This window comes from Ailuropoda melanoleuca, chromosome 9, assembly GCF_002007445.2.
Source record: "Ailuropoda melanoleuca isolate Jingjing chromosome 9, ASM200744v2, whole genome shotgun sequence".
Classification (NCBI taxonomy): Eukaryota; Metazoa; Chordata; class Mammalia; order Carnivora; family Ursidae; genus Ailuropoda; species Ailuropoda melanoleuca.
The window spans coordinates 28,234,547-28,245,435 of NC_048226.1; the positions used below are offsets into that span (position 1 = coordinate 28,234,547).

A 10,889-nucleotide genomic window follows, 5' to 3' on the forward strand; every position below is an offset into this window, starting at 1 on the left:
ACCCACCGATACCCACCATGCCAACTCACCCGTTATGGTGACACGAAGGTTGAAGGCGAGATGTCATATTGAAATACAAATGTGTCAGCACCCAGTACTGGCAGGTTGTAGAGGGGAAACAAGGTTTGGAGTGAAAAGGGCCAAGGTGGGTCGGTGAAAAAGTCTTCCACCATCAGAACATTGGACTTGTTTCTCATGGATACCCAGTTAAAATGGAAATTTTCTCCTCTCAAAGAATATACTCAGTAATGCTGCACATACAATTATAAGTGCATCACACATTTTTGTTTCTCTTTAATGGGATTCATGCAAGATAAAATGTATCAGGATTCCATCATTTCCAGAGCTCGAGTACCGTAGAAGATCCACAGGCAGTAGGTACTTCTTTATTTTTTTTTTTAAGATTTTATTTATTTACTTGAGATAGAGAGAGAGTGAGAGCACAAGCCGGGAGACGGAGAGGGAGAAGCAGACTCCCACTGAGCAGGGAGCTCCCCTACACCGGGCTCGATCCCAGGACTCTGGGAGGACCTGAGCCAAAGACAGCCACTCAACCGACTGAGCCACTCAGGTGCCCCAGCAGTAGGTACTTCTGTGTAAAGTTGCATGTTTTATGCGTCTCATTATATGGGATCGCATCTCAGTGTAAGTGATGCATCTTGTCCTGATGAGGTCTGGTCATTCCAGATGCAATGGCATGTGAAATTTCCAACCAAAGAGCAAGATGGCCTGGAGGAACAAGTGTTCCAGTGACAAGACGCCTACGCACACTCATCAGTAACTACAGTGTACAGAGCAAAAGACTCATTCTATTCCACAATTACGCAGCTAAAAGTAATGTAGCATCAATTTAAGAATGCATCTGAATTGCTCTGGTTAATGAGCCGTCCGTTCCAAATATTTAAGGTTGGTCCTCTCTCTGCAATCTTACAGCTCACTTATAAAAGATATTTGATAGAGGTTTCCACCAATTAGGCAAAAATCCTGAACATTTCCAACTTTATCAACAAATTGGGAAGCTGAACTCTCCCAAACTATTTTTTTTTAAGATTTTATTTATTTATTCGACAGAGGTAGAGACAGCCAGCGAGAGAGGGCACACAGGCAGGGGGAGTGGGGGAGGAAGAAGCAGGCTCATAGCAGAGGAGCCCGATGTGGGGCTCGATCCCATAACGCCGGGATCACGCCCTGAGCTGAAGGCAGACGCCCAACCGCTGTGCCACCCAGGCGCCCCTCTCCCAAACTATTACAAACAAAATAACAAATTGGCTAACCACACCAGGAATTACTTTCTATTCCCTTTTGGGAAACACCAAATTATCTTTTCTATTCTCTTTACAGGAAAGGTCACGTACTGTACTTTAGTGTATCATTATATGAAGAAGTGACCAAAAGGTATGTAGCCAAGCGTGAAGGAAAAAGAGGTATTACAAAGACGTGTGTGGCGCTTAAAAGTATTATGCTGTTTGGGGGGATTATGTGATATTTGGGCTATGTCCGTTTTTCTTATTTGTTGGTGGTTTTGATTTCTTTTCTCATTCCAAGTAATTATTCATATTTGTACTTTATTTTGTATTTACAGTTTTCAGTATTTTCCTTATAAAAGTCCTCCAAGGTGTACAAGCGTAAGGCCCCACAGAACATGGGTCTGCTGCCACCAGAGGAGCCGCACTGACTCACACCCCAGAAACCACACCAGAGCTCCTGTCCCTCCTGCCCTCTCCCACCCCCCTCGGTCCCATCAGCACGCGCTGGAGTTGTCCGGGCTCTCGAGCTGGCAGCCCCCACCCCGGGGCCTGGTGGATGTAGACACAGGTACCTGCCGGGGATGACGGGGTGGGGGCGGGGCATGAGCCTGGCCGTGGGAGCCCCCCCGCCACTGTGTTCAGCTTCCTGACAGGTCTCGATGCTCTCACACCTTCTCTGGCTCCTCGGCACCATCAAGACAAAATAGTCTGGCATTCAGGGCTCTTCTGGGTCTGGTTTTATTTTACATCGAAAATGGGATTTTGTTCTTGCAGAATAAAGGTGATAAACAGGAAAGCAATTTTATACCTGCTTATCACAGTTAATTGTTTAGTGTTTTCTAGTGCTTTCCCCTCTTGATTCTCCAGGAACTTCTAGGAAAACAAGCATATCATCCATAAATAGCTATGTCAATTCCTTGCCAATATTTATACTTCTGTGCCAGTCAGAAGTTCCGTTTGCAAACAACAGAAATCAGCTCTACTTAAACTAACATTGGAAGGCTATTGGGAGAATCAAATTCTGGAAGGCCAAAATCACAAATAAAGTCCTCTTACAGTTCTGCCTGCTTTCCATGTTTAGAGTGCCCTCCCCCCACAAAGTTGCAGCCTAACAAACTGAAAATGTCTTCAATCTTTTATCAGTTACTCTATACAACTCCAAGTCCAAGATTTCTGGGGCAAGGTCCATTCTTTCTCTGAATCTGTCCCAATCCTATCTCGGTCTTCCCCAAACAATATATACAATAGTGGATTAAAGGGAAATCTAAGAGAAATTCGTTAAAATATGGCTGAGCAAGGAAGAAACTATGGTGAAGGAATATGGGGCCCTGTGCCTTGGTGAAGGTGTATGACCTCCCTCCTCTACCATTTATTCCATGTTGACTTTGCCTTCAGCCAACACCTCAGTTGGTAGGGGTTCTTTACATGGTGAGGTGGCCTGGACCATTATTCTTGAGGGGTCTGAGCCCTGGTGGTCTGCCTAAATATGTTTGTTGTAGTCTTCCTTCCATATTGACCCCCACTCATACCAGAGCTAGCAGGTAGAGCAGAGGGGTCCCAGAGAGGCAACCTCATTTCTTAATGCCCCACAGAATGACCTCCCTATTACCTTTGATCGTTAAAATCAGCGCTGTCTAATGCAACTTTCTGCGGTGATGGAAATGTTCCACTCTGCCTAATTTTGTAGACAATAGCCATATGTTATCACCTAATGCGGTAGCCAATAGTCATATGCAGATACTGACCACCTGACATGTGGCTAGTGGGGCCGAGGAACTGAATTTCTAATTTTCTTAATTTAAATTAATTTATAATAGCCACAGGTAGCTATAGAATTGGACAGCACAAATCTTAATCAATCATTCCAGCCAACACCATAACCTCCCTTTGGGCCTGTTTATGCAGGGTCATGGAGAGCCCATAATGGTGGGTTAGCACTATTAACTTCCTGTCCAGTGGAACCATTATATGTCCCCAGATTGCAGCTTTCCTCCCTTGGATATCAAAACCTCTAAAGCAGCAGATGTAGAGTAGACACAGGAACGAGAAGCACAGCGTTTGAAAGGGGTTCTTTGGTTTGATAGTGACAAACACCAAAATTAATCACCTTACATTGGTTGCTGGTTGAATTCACATACCACGTCTCGGAGGACAGTAACCCAAACTCACAAGTTGTTGTACCAGGGTGCTGTAACTGACCCTTCAACGGCCCATTCTGTTCTTCTATCTGTCCAACTCTCTTGGCGTATGAGAAGATCTGTGAATCCCATGACTATCAGCCCATTGCTTCACTTTTTTTTTTTTTTTAGTTCCTTGGAAAGAAACAGTATTGTATGGATTGTTCCAGTGGTATTTACTAAGTCCACTAATGGTGGTCCTGATGGAAGCATGGAGAGAAAATGTATATTCAGCTCCAAGATAAATATTGGGATAACCCAATGAGGACAAATCACTGACCCTCCATGATGGAAGGAGTCCAGAGTAACCTACTTGCTATCAAACGCTGACAGGTCATCTCTACTGCAATATATCAGATTTACAGAGTTGGTCTCCACTGCTGGAAATTAGAGCCTTGTCTGTGGCAGTGGCTGCTTCAGCTTTGGAGAGGCTGTCAAGTCCTTACTTGGATAGGTGGTCTCTGTTCCTGCCTCCAAAACCACTTCATTTCTGAGCGGACCCATGGGGAGCTGAGGAAAGAAGCTGATAGATATCCCCTCATCTGCTGGGTGGGCATCTTGTCCACCTGATCATTGAGAACTTCCTTCACAGTGGGGACATTTCGGAGAGCAGTCTCTGCCTCTGGGCCAGTTCTGAGAGATCCATTCACATTCTCCTCCCCAGACCACCTTGTCACCAACCTCCAACCTTGTTCTTTCTAAGCTCCCAATTGGCCAGCTAGACCACTAGCCATTGTCCATGGACCAATGTAAATCTGTAGTTCAGGCCATCTTGCCTTTGGGGAAAGTGGTCAAGAAGATATATCATTCTACGCTTTGTCCTTGAGAGGATTTCTCTTCCTCACCATCTTTTGGGGCCACCCCCAAGTGGGACAGTAGCACATAGTGTAAGGAGCATTCCGTGAAGTCATAGGTGTGGACTGTGGCGGGGAGTGAAGGGAGGGCAGGAACACAGATTAGGATGTCCCCACAGCTGTGTCTGGGTGACAGGCCACTCATGTGCCCAAGTGAACACACACAGTAGCTCCCACTGTGACAGCTCTCCCTCAGGGCAGAGTGCGCTCCGGCCTTCCTGCTCGTCCTGCCTCTGTTCTTGTCATTATAATTCCAGTGTTTAGGTTGTGTATCAGATTTTGGTATGCCAGCCTTGCAAAGTCTCTTTCCATCTTTATAAGTAAGATTATCTTTGCCTCAATAGTCTGTCAAATTTTACTTTGAATTTGTGTAGGTATTTATGTGTTTCGGTGAGTAGATCCTGAATAATCTTCTCAAATCCTTCTGTAGTTATTGGACCATGCAAAATTTCCACCACATGAGTCAGTGTTGGTAACGCACATACTTCTAGCAATTTATTCATCTTGTCCACAGTAGCCATCTATTTTTATCTAAGTTTTTACATTGTTTGACATTGTGTTATACACATTATTTGCTTATGAGCTTTATAGTCTTCTCTGTATCTGCAGCCATTTCATCCCCCTTGTCCTTTCTAAGGATACATATTTATGATTTCTCTCTTTTTTCTCAGTCAGGTGTGTCAGAGTCTGATCAAATCTTAATTTTTTAATTAAGCTTTAAATTTTAATTCTCGTATAGCTAACATACAGTGTTATATTAGTGTCAGGTGTATAACATAGTGATTTGCCAATTCTATACATTCATCAATTTTAGCCATCGTGCTCATCGGGATGAGTGTGCTCTTAGCGCCCATCCCCACCACCTCCCCTCTGCTAACCATTTGTTTGTTCTCTAGAGTTCAGAGTCTGTTTTTTGGTTTGTCTCTTTTTTTTCCCCTTTGTTCCTTTGTTTTGTTTCTTAAATTCTACATATGAGTGAAGCCATACGGTGTTTGTCTTTCTCTGACTGACTTATTTTGCTTAACGTTATACTCTAGATCCATCCATGTTGTTACAAATGGCAAGATTTTATTTTTTATGGCTGAGTAATATTCCGTTATACACATGCTACATCTTCTTTATCCATTCATCTATTGATGGACACTTGGGCTGCTTCCATAATTTGGCTATTATAATTAATGATGTAATAGACATAGGGGTGCATATAACACTCTCAAGTTAGTGTTTTCGTATTCTTTGGGTAAATACCCAGTAGCGCGATTACTGGGTAGCTCTATTTTTAACTTTTGAGGAACCTCCATACTGTCTCCCACAGTGGCCGCACCAGTTTGCTTTCCCACCAACAGTTCCTTTTTCTCCACATCTTTGTCAACTCTTGTTGTTTCTTGTGTTTATGTTAGCCAGTCAGATCTTAATTTTATCAAGTGTTTTATTTTCCTTTCTAAGTCATTAAGTTTTATATTTTCCTTATTCCTCTCCCTTACTTTTCTGAGGGCATATTGAATTGAATATTCAGGATTTTTTTTTCAATAATTCTTACAGTTATCCACTTGAACATAACCTCCACCAAGAGAAACGTTCTCTCTTTTGATCACTGCTCTATCTCCAGCACCTGGAGCAGTGTTGGCCTACGATAGGCACTCAGAAAACTTCTGTGGAATGGATGAGTCAGTCACTGGCTTTACCCAAACGAGTTTAAGGCTCTGGCCACTGCTATGAGGAACTCTCCAGTCAGATTATCTAGGTTTTGATATGAAATATTCTCGTGGCCAATAATTTCAGACAGTTTGCAATTCAAATTTTATTTTTCAACTTAACCCGTGCTATTTAGAGGAATGTTTAAGAATGCCCAGGTGGGTAGGCTAGCGGTGAGGCATTATCTTTTTGTTGTTTGTTTTCTAGATTGATTACATTGTGATCAGGGAACATGGTCCTCATAATTTCTACTTTTTGGTCACTGAGATCTTTGCGGCCTGGTATGTGGTCAATTATCATTCCATGAGAATTTGAAAAGAAGGCAGATGGTTTGCTTTTGGGCTACACATGAAGCTTGTTCAATCTGATATTCAAACCTCTTTCCTCCACTCAATTTGATTCTGGGTTATGATAAATTCTCCCACTATGACTATGGTTTGGTTAAAGTCCCTTTTTTTTCACATTTTCTTGGTAGACTGAGTTTTTCACTGGAGAGAAATTTATGTTGTCTAATGCAACGTGTCTTGAATTCTACCTCGTGTGATATGGGCATACCATACAATGCTTTCTTTTGGTTGGCATTTGCCTGAGGTATCTTTGTTAGACCTTTGATGTTAATGTTCATCATTTCTGTTTTAAGTGAGTATTTTGTAACTGGTGTATCATCAGATTTATGTGTTTGAGTGTATACAACAATATGTGTGTGTGTGTGCCTAATATTAGGGTCTTTATCTTTATTAAAGAAATTTAACATTCACAGTCATAATGTAACAATGAAATGTTTGGCCTTCCTGCCATTTTATTTCATGTTTTGGGTTCATTATTCTTTCTCAATATTTTCTTTTTTCCTTTTTCTGAATTTTGTGGGGTTGACAAAGTATTTTATCATTTGTTCCTTGCTCCTCTTGTGGTGGTCAGGTTCCAGATCCCATATCCATATTATTAGTGCTTATCTTTAAATTATTAACAAATGTATTTGAACATATAATTTCCTATTTACATTAAGAATGAAATAGAAAATAATTCATCCACTGCATAAGATAAATCTGTCGTTAGAGGAGCCCAGAAGTCCAATTTAAATCTAGACACCAGCTTTTCAGAGAGTTGTCTAAGACGAACACTAACTGCTGGCGCCTGGTGGGAAATTGAACTTTGGCTGCTGAGGTAAGGGTAGCCCTCAGCGAACATTCAGCTTACTACCAGGCAACCTGAGTTTCCATAGTCATTTGCTGGGTAATTTCACTTTGTCTCTTCATGCCCTCATTTTTTTTCTATTCCCTGGAATAATTTAATGAACATTGAGAATGTCTTGTTTCTTCAGCTTTATAGAATTCCCCTCTGAGATTGCTTTTAGGGATTGGCTCTTGAACAAATTTCTCTATTTCTTTCATTAAGATTTATCTTTAGACTTTCTCTTCTGGGGTCAGTTTTGATAAATAATCTATTCCTAGAAAATCACCATTTCAACTAGATTTTTCAAATTTATTTACATAGAATTATGGACAGAAACCTCTTACCAGTTTTTAAAACCCTTAGTTGCAAAGGTTATTCCCACTTGTCTTTTCTGTTTTGGGTATGTGTACTGTCCCATGCACGACCCTTTCTCTCATTCTCTGACTCACAGAGGAATGTCAATGCTCAGGGCCGCCTTGGAGACCACTTGTTGAAGACAACAGGGATTCCTTCACCTTGGGGCTCTGGAAGACGGGGCAGCCAGACCCTCAGCTTGCCCAGTTTCCTCCAATCAGGATCCACATGAGCAAAAACCAAACTCTTGTGCTAAGCTCCGGGTATTTTTGGAATTTACCTAGTATAACCCCTTACCTAACATACGTGTTTTATTCTATTCTTTGTATAATTTCATTTTTACAGCTAAAATCCATCTGGAATTTGTTTTAGAATAAAAAAATAACATGAAAGGCCATCATTTTTTCTAGATACCTGGTTGGTTGTACCAAAACCCTTTAGTAAATGATAGTTTTTCCCTTCTGATCTAAAATACCGCCTTTATCCTAAACTAAATTCTCCTATTATTTCTCTCTATTTCTGAGGCCTTAATTTTGCCCCTTTAATGAGTCCATTTACATACCAGGACCAAACGCCATTGGTCTTATCCTTTGTCAAGCTTTCCCTGACATGCAGTGTGCTTTTTCAATCTGTGAATTCAAGCTTCCTCTTGCTCTGGGGAGAGTTGCCTCTAACTTCTTGGGCTCTTGGTTCTCTCTCCATGTCGCTCTGCATTTTCAGCATTTTCCTTTCAGATGCTTCTAAAGTGACCTTCAAGATGGCAGTCGTGTTTGTAATTTCTGAATTCTCTCTTTCATAGTAGCCTGTTCTAGTTTTATCAACGTGACATCCTCTTGGATCTCAGAATTTTTACTAAGTTACTTGTTGAACTCACCTTTTTCCCCTGGAGGCCTTTTCTTCTCACTTCTTGCCTCAATGCTGTCTTTTGAGCTTCTCTTGCTCCTCATATTCTGGTGATTGTTGTTGCTAACGTTTTGATTTCTCCTATTTGTAAGTGAAGATTCAGATCCTCACTGCCCACACTGAATTCTGCAGCACACTAGTTCCATGGGATAGTAGAAAGATTTATAGAAAAAAATGTTCAGTGGTTTAATAAGTGTGGGAAGTGAAGAGTTACAAAAAAATTAAAAAGTTACTGTCGAAACAAGTAATGGTGAGGATAAGGACCAAAAGAAAGTCTCACAAATTTCTGGTGGAAGTGTAAATTGATACTTTGGAGAACAGTTTGGCAGTTTGCATATACCTGCAAATTCCATGCCTACATATAACCACCAAGAAAAATGCAAAACGCACATTCACAATGTCTAGTAGAGAAGTGTTCATACCAGCTTTGTTCAAGCAAAAATTGGAAAACCCTACATATTTGCCAGAATAACAATAGATAAGCAAACTGTAATAAATACGTTTTTACAGTGGACAACTACAAGTGATCAACAAGTAAAAGAAATGAACCACTGGCAGGTGCAGCAACATGGATGAATTTTGCGATTATCATGCTGAGGGAAAAAAACCAGACACGAAAGAACCCAGATTGTATAAGAACCGATGTATATGAAGCTTTAGGACAGGCAAAATTAATCTATTGTTATGGAAGTCATAAAGTGGTTGCCTCTAGGGTAGGGATGGGGATGATGGGAAAGAGGCCTGAGGGAACTTTCTGGTGCAACAAAAATGCTTTAAATCTTGGTATGACTGTAGGTTTATATGGGTGTGCTCTTTTGTCAAAATTCATCGAACTGCACACTTTAGACCTGCAACTGCACTGAATGTAATTTATACAATAAAGTTACTGCAGGACTTTTTAGAGCCTTTAATAAGGTAAGGCATAGTATGAATGTCAAGAGGGGGATGTAGCGCACAGGGTTTCCTGACCTGATCTGAACCTTGCTGGAGGGGTGTGGACAGGAAACACTCCTCCGAGAGCATGAACTGAGAGCAAATGCCCATGTAGGGTCAGGAGTGACAGGACTCCTTGTGTCTCATATCCCAGGTCTCATGGGGAGCTCTCCCCACTGAGAGGCTGGGGCCAGGGAGAGGCAGCATCCAGGCCATGCCACCTGTTCCCACCCATCCACTCCTATACCTCCTACTAATGGGACCTCAGGGTCTCCCAAGGGGAGTAGGCTGTAATAGCCTGTAGCAGTAGAGAAGTTTCTGGCATAGCAGGAGCTGCCATGGCTGGGCCAAGTCCCTCTCATGGATGTTTTCCCTGTGCTGTGGTTGTATGGTCCTATCGCCTCTGCTCTGAAGGCCTGCTGGACCCCCCACTGACTCAGCACGCAGTCCTAATCCAGCAAAACCTGAAGACAAAGGGTGGGCTGGATGTCACTCCCGAGGCCTACTCCAGCCCCTTTGCCCAGCCCTTCTGCCCAGAATTGGGGGCCTTCCTGGGTTCTGGTGGGGAAACCAGTCCCTAGAGTTTGTCTGGTGGGTCACAGACTCCGACATCAGTGGGTTCCTCATTTTGTTCTCATTTGCCTCCCAGCTTCTAGAAATCTTTCAGAATGTTTACTCTGTCAATGGTATTCTTTGCTGTTTTCCAATGTTGCTGAAGAGCCATTCTTGTTTTTCTCTTTCTTCCATCTATGCAAATGGAGCAGAGCAGGCAATTCATGAATGAATTGGTGTGTGTGTGTGTGTGTGTGTGTGTGTGTGTGTGTGCACGCGCATGCTCGTGGATATTTGTGAATGTCCCTGCAGCCCCAGCTCCGGCAAGGGAAGGGCCTGGAGGAGGGGTGGGAGGAGGTGGGCGGGTGGGCAGCCGGGCAGGCAGGTGACAGTCCGCCCCCTGGAAGGTCCTTGCTGCACACAGGAGTGACATTGCTGCGTGGCGGGGCTGACGATGCTCCGAGGGAGATTAGGAAATAAATCTGCATCTCCCCTGGGCCCCGATACCGTCAGCGGTTAAGAGGCCTGTCTGATTTCATTACAAATCTTCCATTCGCAGGGCTTGGAGCGCAGCCTCCAGACTCACAGGTGTGGGAGGACAGTCGGCCACGGCAAGGGCATTCTGCTTTTAATTGTGGCCATTAATCTGGCACCAAGAGCTGGTCTGTCCTGCAGGAGAGGGGGTGGGGCTGACAGGAAACCCATCAATTGGGAACCAGTTGGCCCTGTTGCTTTGCTCTCTAGCAGCTGGAGAGAGAGAAGGAAAACCTTCTTAATCTTGCTTTTCACGGTCCACTTTCCTGGCCTCAGTGGGAAGGATCTAGGTTTGCTTATTCCTGGATTTTGTGGGCGTTTCCTGCGGCCGATAGATGACCAGCTCCCAAGTCATGTTCCTCTCAATTTCCCAGGGACAGGACTACTGTGTTGTGTAATGGCACCTTGCCTCGTGCCAGCCCCTGCCTCACAGTCAGGATATGTTCTAGAAAGAAGGGTGGGGTGGG

At 43.1% G+C, this 10,889-nt stretch overlaps 1 long non-coding RNA gene across 1 annotated transcript; it reads left to right on the forward strand.

Moving 5' to 3' along the window:
- Nucleotides 1-752: 752 nt before the first annotated feature.
- Nucleotides 753-1,780, forward strand: LOC109491158. The gene is made up of 3 exons (XR_002144499.1): nucleotides 753-906; nucleotides 1,342-1,395; nucleotides 1,583-1,780. It is a non-coding gene; the product is annotated as an uncharacterized LOC109491158 (long non-coding RNA).
- Nucleotides 1,781-10,889: the final 9,109 nt, after the last annotated feature.